Source organism: Staurois parvus, unplaced genomic scaffold (assembly GCF_062004578.1).
Source record: "Staurois parvus isolate SC_StPar_1 unplaced genomic scaffold, SC_StPar_1.0 ptg001805l, whole genome shotgun sequence".
Lineage (NCBI taxonomy): Eukaryota > Metazoa > Chordata > Amphibia > Anura > Ranidae > Staurois > Staurois parvus.
The window spans coordinates 4,214,247-4,230,411 of record NW_028319601.1 but is presented as its reverse complement, the minus strand read 5'-3'; positions in this window follow the sequence as shown (position 1 = coordinate 4,230,411).

Below are 16,165 nucleotides of genomic sequence, written 5' to 3'. Positions count from 1 at the left end.
TTTGTATTTTTACTTTTTTTTTTTTTACTTTTTTTTTTCAAACTTTAAACATTTTTAAAACAGATGGTCGGGTCTCTCCAAATGCGATAGCCAGTTTTCTGACTACCTAACATCTTTCGAGACCCTGTGTAAATGTGCCCTGAACTGTGCCGTGCTGTACCCTATATTAATAGTTCACTAGTGTATGGTAGAGGCGGAAGCAGCGCTGCCCACATTGATTTATGTCTATTCTGAGAGCAAGTTCCTGTTGCTGTCAGAATAAACAGGTCAGTGTTGCAGCTGAAAGCATTCCTACAAACAGAAATGATTAACAATAAAACAGTAACAATAAAACAGTAAAAGTAGAAGAATCACAAAAAATGACAACAAAAAAACTAACTATTTTTGATTTTTACATTTTTTATTTTTTGGGGGGATTTGTATTTTTAATTTTTTTTTTTTTACTTTTTTTTTCACGTCCACGTATAAGTGGTACCTCATATGGAAAAAGGATGACACCAAGTCCCAAACTATCTTGCCACTGCTCCCCATGTAGTCTGGGCATCCGGGGGGCTCCACGTGACTATATTTTTCCTCATAAATCTGAAACTTACATGTATAGCCTGTTGCCCTCTCACAGGTCTTATACATCTTGACCCCATATCTGGCACGCTTGCTGGGGAGAAACTGTTTGATTACAAGGCAGCCAGAAAATTGAATGAGGGACTCATCAATGCAGATGTTTTTATGGGGAGTATACATATCTGCAAATTTTTGGTTAAAGTGATTTACGAGGGGCCGAATTTTGTGGAGCCGGTCAAATTCAGGGTCACCCCGAGGACGACTGAGTGTGTTGTCGTAGAAGTGCATAAAACGCATTATCGTCTCATATCTATGCCTGGCCATGGCAGTAGAGAACACGGACATATGAACAAGCGGGCCTGTGGACCAATACAACCGCAATTGATATTTTTTATTAATGCCCATGTTGCAGGCAATCTGACGCTATCTGGGAGGGGCGCTAACTGGCGCTAACACTATCGGAAGTCACCGGTGACACTAATACAGTGATCAGTAAAAATCTGTTCACTGTAATCAATGACACTGGTGACAGGGCAGTGAGGGCGTTAACTGGGGGGGGGAGGCGATCAAGGGGTTAAATGGGATTACTGGTGTACTAGCGGGAAAACTGGAGCTATCTGGGATGGGCGCTAACACTATTGGAAGTCGCCAGGGACACTGATACAGTGATCAGTAAACATGTGTTCACTGATCAATGACACAGGTGACAGGGAATTGAAGGGGTTAACTGGGGGGGGTGAAGAGAGGGTTAAATGTGTCCTAGGTGTGTTCTATCTGTGGGTTAGTGCTGTTTTACTCACATTTCTTCTGTCTTCTTCTCTGAAAACTTAGCCACTCATGTGTGCTCCGTCCTGTAGTCCAATGCAACGTTGTGTAAGAGTGATGGTTTCAGCCTCATTGTCGAACTCTGGAATAATCCTCAGTCTTCAAAACCTCCTGGCTAACCTATGACAAAAAAAACACAACACCTATATCAATATTACTGTATTGGGAGCAAGTAGTCAATCATCTACTTAACATAAATTACACTAAAAATGGAAAAACATGTTTACACCCACAACCACACACATATTAATATATAAAGTTATACACATGTATGTTTTGAGTCTTAAAATGTGGAAAGAAAACTTAGCCATTTTAGTGTGCTCCGTCCTGTAGTCCAATGCAACGTTGTGCAAGAGTGATGGTTTCAGCCTCATTGTCGAACTTTGGAATAATCCTCAGTCTTTAAAACCTCTTGGCTAACCTATGACAAAAAAGAAAACAACACATATATAAATATTTCTGCATTTGGACCAAGTAACCAATCATCTACTTAACAAAAATTACGCTAAATATGTAAAAACATGCAAAGACCCACAACCACACACATATTAATATATAAAGTTATACACATGTATGTTTTGAGTCTTAAAATGTGGAAGGAAAACTTAGCATCCACCCACTTCTAATGGTGGGCACACATGAAATGTGCCAACAGATATAAAATATGTATGCCAAAGCATAGGGTCCATCCACCGATTGGCCACCCCAGGCCCCCATGCTTTGGCATATATTCTCTTTTTTTAACTGCGGATGAAAAATCTCATCCAACAGCACTGCCCACATTGATTTATGTCTATTCTGAGAGCAAGTTCCTGTTGCTGTCAGAATAAAACGGTCAGTGTTGCAGCTGAAAACATTCCTACAAACAGAAATGATTAACAATAAAACAGTAACAGTAAAACAGTAAAAGTAGAAGAATCACAAAAAATGACAGCAACAAAAAAAACTATTTTTGATTTTTAAATTTTTTTATTTTTTGGGGGGATTTGTATTTTTACTTTTTTTTTTTTTACTTTTTTTTTCAAACTTTAAACATTTTTAAAACAGATGGTCGGGTCTCTCCAAATGCAATAGCCAGTTTCCTGACTACCTAACATCTTTCGAGACCCTGTGTAAATGTGCCCTGAACTGTGCCGTGCTGTACCCTATATTAATAGTTCACTAGTGTATGGTAGAGGCGGAAGCAGCGCTGCCCACATTGATTTATGTCTATTCTGAGAGCAAGTTCCTGCTGCTGTCAGAATAAACAGGTCAGTGTTGCAGCTGAAAGCATTCCTACAAACAGAAATGATTAACAATAAAACAGTAACAATAAAACAGTAAAAGTAGAAGAATCACAAAAAATGACAGCAACAAAAAAAACTAACTATTTTTGATTTTTAAATTTTTTTATTTTTTGGGAAGGATTTGTACTTTTAATTTTTTTTTTTTTTACTTTTTTTTCAAACTTTAAACATTTTTAAAACAGATGGTCGGGTCTCTCCAAATGCGATAGCCAGTTTCCTGGCTACCTAACATCTTTTGAGACCCTGTGTAAATGTGCCCTGAACTGTGCCATGCTGTACCCTATATTAATAGTTCACTAGTGTATGGTAGAGGTGGAAGCAGCGCTGCCCACATTGATTTATGTCTATTCTGAGAGCAAGTTCCTGTTGCTGTCAGAATAAACAGGTCAGTGTTGCAGCTGAAAGCATTCCTACAAACAGAAATGATTAACAATAAAACAGTAACAATAAAACAGTAAAAGTAGAAGAATCACAAAAGATGACAGCAACAAAAAAAACAAACTATTTTTGATTTTTAAATTTTTTTATTTTTTGGGGGGATTTGTATTTTTACTTTTTTTTTTTTTACTTTTTTTTTCAAACTTTAAACATTTTTAAAACAGATGGTCGGGTCTCTCCAAATGCGATAGCCAGTTTCCTGGCTACCTAACATCTTTTGAGACCCTGTGTAAATGTGCCCTGAACTGTGCCATGCTGTACCCTATATTAATAGTTCACTAGTGTATGGTAGAGGTGGAAGCAGCGCTGCCCACATTGATTTATGTCTATTTTGAGAGCAAGTTCCTGTTGCTGTCAGAATAAACAGGTCAGTGTTGCAGCTGAAAGCATTCCTACAAACAGAAATGATTAACAATAAAACAGTAACAATAAAACAGTAAAAGTAGAAGAATCACAAAAGATGACAGCAACAAAAAAAACAAACTATGTTTGATTTTTAAATTTTTTTATTTTTTGGGGGGGATTTGTATTTTTACTTTTTTTTTTTTTACTTTTTTTTTTCAAACTTTAAACATTTTTAAAACAGATGGTCGGGTCTCTCCAAATGCGATAGCCAGTTTTCTGACTACCTAACATCTTTCGAGACCCTGTGTAAATGTGCCCTGAACTGTGCCGTGCTGTACCCTATATTAATAGTTCACTAGTGTATGGTAGAGGCGGAAGCAGCGCTGCCCACATTGATTTATGTCTATTCTGAGAGCAAGTTCCTGTTGCTGTCAGAATAAACAGGTCAGTGTTGCAGCTGAAAGCATTCCTACAAACAGAAATGATTAACAATAAAACAGTAACAATAAAACAGTAAAAGTAGAAGAATCACAAAAAATGACAACAAAAAAACTAACTATTTTTGATTTTTACATTTTTTATTTTTTGGGGGGGATTTGTATTTTTAATTTTTTTTTTTTTACTTTTTTTTTCACGTCCACGTATAAGTGGTACCTCATATGGAAAAAGGATGACACCAAGTCCCAAACTATCTTGCCACTGCTCCCCATGTAGTCTGGGCATCCGGGGGGCTCCACGTGACTATATTTTTCCTCATAAATCTGAAACTTACATGTATAGCCTGTTGCCCTCTCACAGGTCTTATACATCTTGACCCCATATCTGGCACGCTTGCTGGGGAGAAACTGTTTGATTACAAGGCAGCCAGAAAATTGAATGAGGGACTCATCAATGCAGATGTTTTTATGGGGAGTATACATATCTGCAAATTTTTGGTTAAAGTGATTTACGAGGGGCCGAATTTTGTGGAGCCGGTCAAATTCAGGGTCACCCCGAGGACGACTGAGTGTGTTGTCGTAGAAGTGCATAAAACGCATTATCGTCTCATATCTATGCCTGGCCATGGCAGTAGAGAACACGGACATATGAACAAGCGGGCCTGTGGACCAATACAACCGCAATTGATATTTTTTATTAATGCCCATGTTGCAGGCAATCTGACGCTATCTGGGAGGGGCGCTAACTGGCGCTAACACTATCGGAAGTCACCGGTGACACTAATACAGTGATCAGTAAAAATCTGTTCACTGTAATCAATGACACTGGTGACAGGGCAGTGAGGGCGTTAACTGGGGGGGGGGAGGCGATCAAGGGGTTAAATGGGATTACTGTTGTACTAGCGGGAAAACTGGAGCTATCTGGGATGGGCGCTAACACTATTGGAAGTCGCCAGGGACACTGATACAGTGATCAGTAAACATGTGTTCACTGATCAATGACACAGGTGACAGGGAATTGAAGGGGTTAACTGGGGGGGGGTGAAGAGAGGGTTAAATGTGTCCTAGGTGTGTTCTATCTGTGGGTTAGTGCTGTTTTACTCACATTTCTTCTGTCTTCTTCTCTGAAAACTTAGCCACTCATGTGTGCTCCGTCCTGTAGTCCAATGCAACGTTGTGTAAGAGTGATGGTTTCAGCCTCATTGTCGAACTCTGGAATAATCCTCAGTCTTCAAAACCTCCTGGCTAACCTATGACAAAAAAAACACAACACCTATATCAATATTACTGTATTGGGAGCAAGTAGTCAATCATCTACTTAACATAAATTACACTAAAAATGGAAAAACATGTTTACACCCACAACCACACACATATTAATATATAAAGTTATACACATGTATGTTTTGAGTCTTAAAATGTGGAAAGAAAACTTAGCCATTTTAGTGTGCTCCGTCCTGTAGTCCAATGCAACGTTGTGCAAGAGTGATGGTTTCAGCCTCATTGTCGAACTTTGGAATAATCCTCAGTCTTTAAAACCTCTTGGCTAACCTATGACAAAAAAGAAAACAACACATATATAAATATTTCTGCATTTGGACCAAGTAACCAATCATCTACTTAACAAAAATTACGCTAAATATGTAAAAACATGCAAAGACCCACAACCACACACATATTAATATATAAAGTTATACACATGTATGTTTTGAGTCTTAAAATGTGGAAGGAAAACTTAGCATCCACCCACTTCTAATGGTGGGCACACATGAAATGTGCCAACAGATATAAAATATGTATGCCGAAGCATAGGGTCCATCCACCGATTGGCCACCCCAGGCCCCCATGCTTTGGCATGTATTCTCTTTTTTTAACTGCGGATAAAAAATCTCATCCAACAGCACTGCCCACATTGATTTATGTCTATTCTGAGAGCAAGTTCCTGTTGCTGTCAGAATAAAACGGTCAGTGTTGCAGCTGAAAACATTCCTACAAACAGAAATGATTAACAATAAAACAGTAACAGTAAAACAGTAAAAGTAGAAGAATCACAAAAAATGACAGCAACAAAAAAAACTAACTATTTTTGATTTTTAAATTTTTTTATTTTTTGGGGGGATTTGTATTTTTACTTTTTTTTTTTTTACTTTTTTTTTCAAACTTTAAACATTTTTAAAACAGATGGTCGGGTCTCTCCAAATGCAATAGCCAGTTTCCTGACTACCTAACATCTTTCGAGACCCTGTGTAAATGTGCCCTGAACTGTGCCGTGCTGTACCCTATATTAATAGTTCACTAGTGTATGGTAGAGGCGGAAGCAGCGCTGCCCACATTGATTTATGTCTATTCTGAGAGCAAGTTCCTGCTGCTGTCAGAATAAACAGGTCAGTGTTGCAGCTGAAAGCATTCCTACAAACAGAAATGATTAACAATAAAACAGTAACAATAAAACAGTAAAAGTAGAAGAATCACAAAAAATGACAGCAACAAAAAAAACTAACTATTTTTGATTTTTAAATTTTTTTATTTTTTGGGAAGGATTTGTACTTTTAATTTTTTTTTTTTTTACTTTTTTTTCAAACTTTAAACATTTTTAAAACAGATGGTCGGATCTCTCCAAATGCGATAGCCAGTTTCCTGGCTACCTAACATCTTTTGAGACCCTGTGTAAATGTGCCCTGAACTGTGCCATGCTGTACCCTATATTAATAGTTCACTAGTGTATGGTAGAGGTGGAAGCAGCGCTGCCCACATTGATTTATGTCTATTCTGAGAGCAAGTTCCTGTTGCTGTCAGAATAAACAGGTCAGTGTTGCAGCTGAAAGCATTCCTACAAACAGAAATGATTAACAATAAAACAGTAACAATAAAACAGTAAAAGTAGAAGAATCACAAAAGATGACAGCAACAAAAAAAACAAACTATTTTTGATTTTTAAATTTTTTTATTTTTTGGGGGGGATTTGTATTTTTACTTTTTTTTTTTTTACTTTTTTTTTTCAAACTTTAAACATTTTTAAAACAGATGGTCGGGTCTCTCCAAATGCGATAGCCAGTTTTCTGACTACCTAACATCTTTCGAGACCCTGTGTAAATGTGCCCTGAACTGTGCCGTGCTGTACCCTATATTAATAGTTCACTAGTGTATGGTAGAGGCGGAAGCAGCGCTGCCCACATTGATTTATGTCTATTCTGAGAGCAAGTTCCTGTTGCTGTCAGAATAAACAGGTCAGTGTTGCAGCTGAAAGCATTCCTACAAACAGAAATGATTAACAATAAAACAGTAACAATAAAACAGTAAAAGTAGAAGAATCACAAAAAATGACAACAAAAAAACTAACTATTTTTGATTTTTACATTTTTTATTTTTTGGGGGGATTTGTATTTTTAATTTTTTTTTTTTTACTTTTTTTTTCACGTCCACGTATAAGTGGTACCTCATATGGAAAAAGGATGACACCAAGTCCCAAACTATCTTGCCACTGCTCCCCATGTAGTCTGGGCATCCGGGGGGCTCCACGTGACTATATTTTTCCTCATAAATCTGAAACTTACATGTATAGCCTGTTGCCCTCTCACAGGTCTTATACATCTTGACCCCATATCTGGCACGCTTGCTGGGGAGAAACTGTTTGATTACAAGGCAGCCAGAAAATTGAATGAGGGACTCATCAATGCAGATGTTTTTATGGGGAGTATACATATCTGCAAATTTTTGGTTAAAGTGATTTACGAGGGGCCGAATTTTGTGGAGCCGGTCAAATTCAGGGTCACCCCGAGGACGACTGAGTGTGTTGTCGTAGAAGTGCATAAAACGCATTATCGTCTCATATCTATGCCTGGCCATGGCAGTAGAGAACACGGACATATGAACAAGCGGGCCTGTGGACCAATACAACCGCAATTGATATTTTTTATTAATGCCCATGTTGCAGGCAATCTGACGCTATCTGGGAGGGGCGCTAACTGGCGCTAACACTATCGGAAGTCACCGGTGACACTAATACAGTGATCAGTAAAAATCTGTTCACTGTAATCAATGACACTGGTGACAGGGCAGTGAGGGCGTTAACTGGGGGGGGGGAGGCGATCAAGGGGTTAAATGGGATTACTGGTGTACTAGCGGGAAAACTGGAGCTATCTGGGATGGGCGCTAACACTATTGGAAGTCGCCAGGGACACTGATACAGTGATCAGTAAACATGTGTTCACTGATCAATGACACAGGTGACAGGGAATTGAAGGGGTTAACTGGGGGGGGTGAAGAGAGGGTTAAATGTGTCCTAGGTGTGTTCTATCTGTGGGTTAGTGCTGTTTTACTCACATTTCTTCTGTCTTCTTCTCTGAAAACTTAGCCACTCATGTGTGCTCCGTCCTGTAGTCCAATGCAACGTTGTGTAAGAGTGATGGTTTCAGCCTCATTGTCGAACTCTGGAATAATCCTCAGTCTTCAAAACCTCCTGGCTAACCTATGACAAAAAAAACACAACACCTATATCAATATTACTGTATTGGGAGCAAGTAGTCAATCATCTACTTAACATAAATTACACTAAAAATGGAAAAACATGTTTACACCCACAACCACACACATATTAATATATAAAGTTATACACATGTATGTTTTGAGTCTTAAAATGTGGAAAGAAAACGTAGCCATTTTAGTGTGCTCCGTCCTGTAGTCCAATGCAACGTTGTGCAAGAGTGATGGTTTCAGCCTCATTGTCGAACTTTGGAATAATCCTCAGTCTTTAAAACCTCTTGGCTAACCTATGACAAAAAAGAAAACAACACATATATAAATATTTCTGCATTTGGACCAAGTAACCAATCATCTACTTAACAAAAATTACGCTAAATATGTAAAAACATGCAAAGACCCACAACCACACACATATTAATATATAAAGTTATACACATGTATGTTTTGAGTCTTAAAATGTGGAAGGAAAACTTAGCATCCACCCACTTCTAATGGTGGGCACACATGAAATGTGCCAACAGATATAAAATATGTATGCCGAAGCATAGGGTCCATCCACCGATTGGCCACCCCAGGCCCCCATGCTTTGGCATATATTCTCTTTTTTTAACTGCGGATAAAAAATCTCATCCAACAGCACTGCCCACATTGATTTATGTCTATTCTGAGAGCAAGTTCCTGTTGCTGTCAGAATAAAACGGTCAGTGTTGCAGCTGAAAACATTCCTACAAACAGAAATGATTAACAATAAAACAGTAACAATAAAACAGTAAAAGTAGAAGAATCACAAAAAATGACAGCAACAAAAAAAACTAACTTTTTGATTTTTAAATTTTTTTATTTTTTGGGAAGGATTTGTACTTTTAATTATTTTTTTTTTTACTTTTTTTTTCAAACTTTAAACATTTTTAAAACAGATGGTCGGGTCTCTCCAAATGCGATAGCCAGTTTCCTGGCTACCTAACATCTTTTGAGACCCTGTGTAAATGTGCCCTGAACTGTGCCATGCTGTACCCTATATTAATAGTTCACTAGTGTATGGTAGAGGTGGAAGCAGCGCTGCCCACATTGATTTATGTCTATTCTGAGAGCAAGTTCCTGTTGCTGTCAGAATAAACAGGTCAGTGTTGCAGCTGAAAGCATTCCTACAAACAGAAATGATTAACAATAAAACAGTAACAGTAAAACAGTAAAAGTAGAAGAATCACAAAAAATGACAGCAACAAAAAAAACTAACTATTTTTGATTTTTAAATTTTTTTATTTTTTGGGGGGATTTGTATTTTTACTTTTTTTTTTTTTACTTTTTTTTTCAAACTTTAAACATTTTTAAAACAGATGGTCGGGTCTCTCCAAATGCGATAGCCAGTTTCCTGACTACCTAACATCTTTCGAGACCCTGTGTAAATGTGCCCTGAACTGTGCCGTGCTGTACCCTATATTAATAGTTCACTAGTGTATGGTAGAGGCGGAACCAGCGCTGCCCACATTGATTTATGTCTATTCTGAGAGCAAGTTCCTGTTGCTGTCAGAATAAACAGGTCAGTGTTGCAGCTGAAGGCATTCCTACAAACAGAAATGATTAACAATAAAACAGTAACAATAAAACAGTAAAAGTAGAAGAATCACAAAAAATGACAGCAACAAAAAAAACTAACTATTTTTGATTTTTAAATTTTTTTATTTTTTGGGAAGGATTTGTACTTTTAATTTTTTTTTTTTTTTTACTTTTTTTTTCAAACTTTAAACATTTTTAAAACAGATGGTCGGGTCTCTCCAAATGCGATAGCCAGTTTCCTGGCTACCTAACATCTTTTGAGACCCTGTGTAAATGTGCCCTGAACTGTGCCGTGCTGTACCCTATATTAATAGTTCACTAGTGTATGGTAGAGGTGGAAGCAGCGCTGCCCACATTGATTTATGTCTATTCTGAGAGCAAGTTCCTGTTGCTGTCAGAATAAACAGGTCAGTGTTGCAGCTGAAAGCATTCCTACAAACAGAAATGATTAACAATAAAACAGTAACAATAAAACAGTAAAAGTAGAAGAATCACAAAAAATGACAGCAACAAAAAAAACAAACTATTTTTGATTTTTAAATTTTTTTATTTTTTTGGGGGGGATTTGTATTTTTACTTTTTTTTTTTACTTTTTTTTTCAAACTTTAAACATTTTTAAAACAGATGGTCGGGTCTCTCCAAATGCGATAGCCAGTTTTCTGACTACCTAACATCTTTCGAGACCCTGTGTAAATGTGCCCTGAACTGTGCCGTGCTGTACCCTATATTAATAGTTCACTAGTGTATGGTAGAGGCGGAAGCAGCGCTGCCCACATTGATTTATGTCTATTCTGAGAGCAAGTTCCTGTTGCTGTCAGAATAAACAGGTCAGTGTTGCAGCTGAAAGCATTCCTACAAACAGAAATGATTAACAATAAAACAGTAACAATAAAACAGTAAAAGTAGAAGAATCACAAAAAATGACAATAAAAAAACTAACTATTTTTGATTTTTACATTTTTTTATTTTTTGGGGGGATTTGTATTTTTAATTTTTTTTTTTTTACTTTTTTTTTCACGTCCACGTATAAGTGGTACCTCATATGGAAAAAGGATGACACCAAGTCCCAAACTATCTTGCCACTGCTCCCCATGTAGTCTGGGCATCCGGGGGGCTCCACGTGACTATATTTTTCCTCATAAATCTGAAACTTACATGTATAGCCTGTTGCCCTCTCACAGGTCTTATACATCTTGACCCCATATCTGGCACGCTTGCTGGGGAGAAACTGTTTGATTACAAGGCAGCCAGAAAATTGAATGAGGGACTCATCAATGCAGATGTTTTTATGGGGAGTATACATATCTGCAAATTTTTGGTTAAAGTGATTTACGAGGGGCCGAATTTTGTGGAGCCGGTCAAATTCAGGGTCACCCCGAGGACGACTGAGTGTGTTGTCGTAGAAGTGCATAAAACGCATTATCGTCTCATATCTATGCCTGGCCATGGCAGTAGAGAACACGGACATATGAACAAGCGGGCCTGTGGACCAATACAACCGCAATTGATATTTTTTATTAATGCCCATGTTGCAGGCAATCTGACGCTATCTGGGAGGGGCGCTAACTGGCGCTAACACTATCGGAAGTCACCGGTGACACTAATACAGTGATCAGTAAAAATCTGTTCACTGTAATCAATGACACTGGTGACAGGGCAGTGAGGGCGTTAACTGGGGGGGGGAGGCGATCAAGGGGTTAAATGGGATTACTGGTGTACTAGCGGGAAAACTGGCGCTATCTGGGATGGGCGCTAACACTATTGGAAGTCGCCAGGGACACTGATACAGTGATCAGTAAACATGTGTTCACTGATCAATGACACAGGTGACAGGGAATTGAAGGGGTTAACTGGGGGGGGGGTGAAGAGAGGGTTAAATGTGTCCTAGGTGTGTTCTATCTGTGGGTTAGTGCTGTTTTACTCACATTTCTTCTGTCTTCTTCTCTGAAAACTTAGCCACTCATGTGTGCTCCGTCCTGTAGTCCAATGCAACGTTGTGTAAGAGTGATGGTTTCAGCCTCATTGTCGAACTCTGGAATAATCCTCAGTCTTCAAAACCTCCTGGCTAACCTATGACAAAAAAAACACAACACCTATATCAATATTACTGTATTGGGAGCAAGTAGTCAATCATCTACTTAACATAAATTACACTAAAAATGGAAAAACATGTTTACACCCACAACCACACACATATTAATATATAAAGTTATACACATGTATGTTTTGAGTCTTAAAATGTGGAAAGAAAACTTAGCCATTTTAGTGTGCTCCGTCCTGTAGTCCAATGCAACGTTGTGCAAGAGTGATGGTTTCAGCCTCATTGTCGAACTTTGGAATAATCCTCAGTCTTTAAAACCTCTTGGCTAACCTATGACAAAAAAGAAAACAACACATATATAAATATTTCTGCATTTGGACCAAGTAACCAATCATCTACTTAACAAAAATTACGCTAAATATGTAAAAACATGCAAAGACCCACAACCACACACATATTAATATATAAAGTTATACACATGTATGTTTTGAGTCTTAAAATGTGGAAGGAAAACTTAGCATCCACCCACTTCTAATGGTGGGCACACATGAAATGTGCCAACAGATATAAAATATGTATGCCGAAGCATAGGGTCCATCCACCGATTGGCCACCCCAGGCCCCCATGCTTTGGCATATATTCTCTTTTTTTAACTGCGGATGAAAAATCTCATCCAACAGCACTGCCCACATTGATTTATGTCTATTCTGAGAGCAAGTTCCTGTTGCTGTCAGAATAAAACGGTCAGTGTTGCAGCTGAAAACATTCCTACAAACAGAAATGATTAACAATAAAACAGTAACAGTAAAACAGTAAAAGTAGAAGAATCACAAAAAATGACAGCAACAAAAAAAACTAACTATTTTTGATTTTTAAATTTTTTTATTTTTTGGGGGGATTTGTTTTTTTACTTTTTTTTTTTTTACTTTTTTTTTCAAACTTTAAACATTTTTAAAACAGATGGTCGGGTCTCTCCAAATGCAATAGCCAGTTTCCTGACTACCTAACATCTTTCGAGACCCTGTGTAAATGTGCCCTGAACTGTGCCGTGCTGTACCCTATATTAATAGTTCACTAGTGTATGGTAGAGGCGGAAGCAGCGCTGCCCACATTGATTTATGTCTATTCTGAGAGCAAGTTCCTGCTGCTGTCAGAATAAACAGGTCAGTGTTGCAGCTGAAAGCATTCCTACAAACAGAAATGATTAACAATAAAACAGTAACAATAAAACAGTAAAAGTAGAAGAATCACAAAAAATGACAGCAACAAAAAAAACTAACTATTTTTGATTTTTAAATTTTTTTATTTTTTGGGAAGGATTTGTACTTTTAATTTTTTTTTTTTTTACTTTTTTTTCAAACTTTAAACATTTTTAAAACAGATGGTCGGGTCTCTCCAAATGCGATAGCCAGTTTCCTGGCTACCTAACATCTTTTGAGACCCTGTGTAAATGTGCCCTGAACTGTGCCATGCTGTACCCTATATTAATAGTTCACTAGTGTATGGTAGAGGTGGAAGCAGCGCTGCCCACATTGATTTATGTCTATTCTGAGAGCAAGTTCCTGTTGCTGTCAGAATAAACAGGTCAGTGTTGCAGCTGAAAGCATTCCTACAAACAGAAATGATTAACAATAAAACAGTAACAATAAAACAGTAAAAGTAGAAGAATCACAAAAAATGACAGCAACAAAAAAAACTAACTATTTTTGATTTTTAAATTTTTTTATTTTTTGGGAAGGATTTGTACTTTTAATTTTTTTTTTTTTTACTTTTTTTTCAAACTTTAAACATTTTTAAAACAGATGGTCGGGTCTCTCCAAATGCGATAGCCAGTTTCCTGGCTACCTAACATCTTTTGAGACCCTGTGTAAATGTGCCCTGAACTGTGCCATGCTGTACCCTATATTAATAGTTCACTAGTGTATGGTAGAGGTGGAAGCAGCGCTGCCCACATTGATTTATGTCTATTCTGAGAGCAAGTTCCTGTTGCTGTCAGAATAAACAGGTCAGTGTTGCAGCTGAAAGCATTCCTACAAACAGAAATGATTAACAATAAAACAGTAACAATAAAACAGTAAAAGTAGAAGAATCACAAAAGATGACAGCAACAAAAAAAACAAACTATTTTTGATTTTTAAATTTTTTTATTTTTTGGGGGGGATTTGTATTTTTACTTTTTTTTTTTTACTTTTTTTTTTCAAACTTTAAACATTTTTAAAACAGATGGTCAGGTCTCTCCAAATGCGATAGCCAGTTTTCTGACTACCTAACATCTTTCGAGACCCTGTGTAAATGTGCCCTGAACTGTGCCGTGCTGTACCCTATATTAATAGTTCACTAGTGTATGGTAGAGGCGGAAGCAGCGCTGCCCACATTGATTTATGTCTATTCTGAGAGCAAGTTCCTGTTGCTGTCAGAATAAACAGGTCAGTGTTGCAGCTGAAAGCATTCCTACAAACAGAAATGATTAACAATAAAACAGTAACAATAAAACAGTAAAAGTAGAAGAATCACAAAAAATGACAACAAAAAAACTAACTATTTTTGATTTTTACATTTTTTATTTTTTGGGGGGATTTGTATTTTTAATTTTTTTTTTTTTACTTTTTTTTTCACGTCCACGTATAAGTGGTACCTCATATGGAAAAAGGATGACACCAAGTCCCAAACTATCTTGCCACTGCTCCCCATGTAGTCTGGGCATCCGGGGGGCTCCACGTGACTATATTTTTCCTCATAAATCTGAAACTTACATGTATAGCCTGTTGCCCTCTCACAGGTCTTATACATCTTGACCCCATATCTGGCACGCTTGCTGGGGAGAAACTGTTTGATTACAAGGCAGCCAGAAAATTGAATGAGGGACTCATCAATGCAGATGTTTTTATGGGGAGTATACATATCTGCAAATTTTTGGTTAAAGTGATTTACGAGGGGCCGAATTGTGTGGAGCCGGTCAAATTCAGGGTCACCCCGAGGACGACTGAGTGTGTTGTCGTAGAAGTGCATAAAACGCATTATCGTCTCATATCTATGCCTGGCCATGGCAGTAGAGAACACGGACATATGAACAAGCGGGCCTGTGGACCAATACAACCGCAATTGATATTTTTTATTAATGCCCATGTTGCAGGCAATCTGACGCTATCTGGGAGGGGCGCTAACTGGCGCTAACACTATCGGAAGTCACCGGTGACACTAATACAGTGATCAGTAAAAATCTGTTCACTGTAATCAATGACACTGGTGACAGGGCAGTGAGGGCGTTAACTGGGGGGGGGAGGCGATCAAGGGGTTAAATGGGATTACTGGTGTACTAGCGGGAAAACTGGAGCTATCTGGGATGGGCGCTAACACTATTGGAAGTCGCCAGGGACACTGATACAGTGATCAGTAAACATGTGTTCACTGATCAATGACACAGGTGACAGGGAATTGAAGGGGTTAACTGGGGGGGGGGTGAAGAGAGGGTTAAATGTGTCCTAGGTGTGTTCTATCTGTGGGTTAGTGCTGTTTTACTCACATTTCTTCTGTCTTCTTCTCTGAAAACTTAGCCACTCATGTGTGCTCCGTCCTGTAGTCCAATGCAACGTTGTGTAAGAGTGATGGTTTCAGCCTCATTGTCGAACTCTGGAATAATCCTCAGTCTTCAAAACCTCCTGGCTAACCTATGACAAAAAAAACACAACACCTATATCAATATTACTGTATTGGGAGCAAGTAGTCAATCATCTACTTAACATAAATTACACTAAAAATGGAAAAACATGTTTACACCCACAACCACACACATATTAATATATAAAGTTATACACATGTATGTTTTGAGTCTTAAAATGTGGAAAGAAAACTTAGCCATTTTAGTGTGCTCCGTCCTGTAGTCCAATGCAACGTTGTGCAAGAGTGATGGTTTCAGCCTCATTGTCGAACTTTGGAATAATCCTCAGTCTTTAAAACCTCTTGGCTAACCTATGACAAAAAAGAAAACAACACATATATAAATATTTCTGCATTTGGACCAAGTAACCAATCATCTACTTAACAAAAATTACGCTAAATATGTAAAAACATGCAAAGACCCACAACCACACACATATTAATATATAAAGTTATACACATGTATGTTTTGAGTCTTAAAATGTGGAAGGAAAACTTAGCATCCACCCACTTCTAATGGTGGGCACACATGAAAT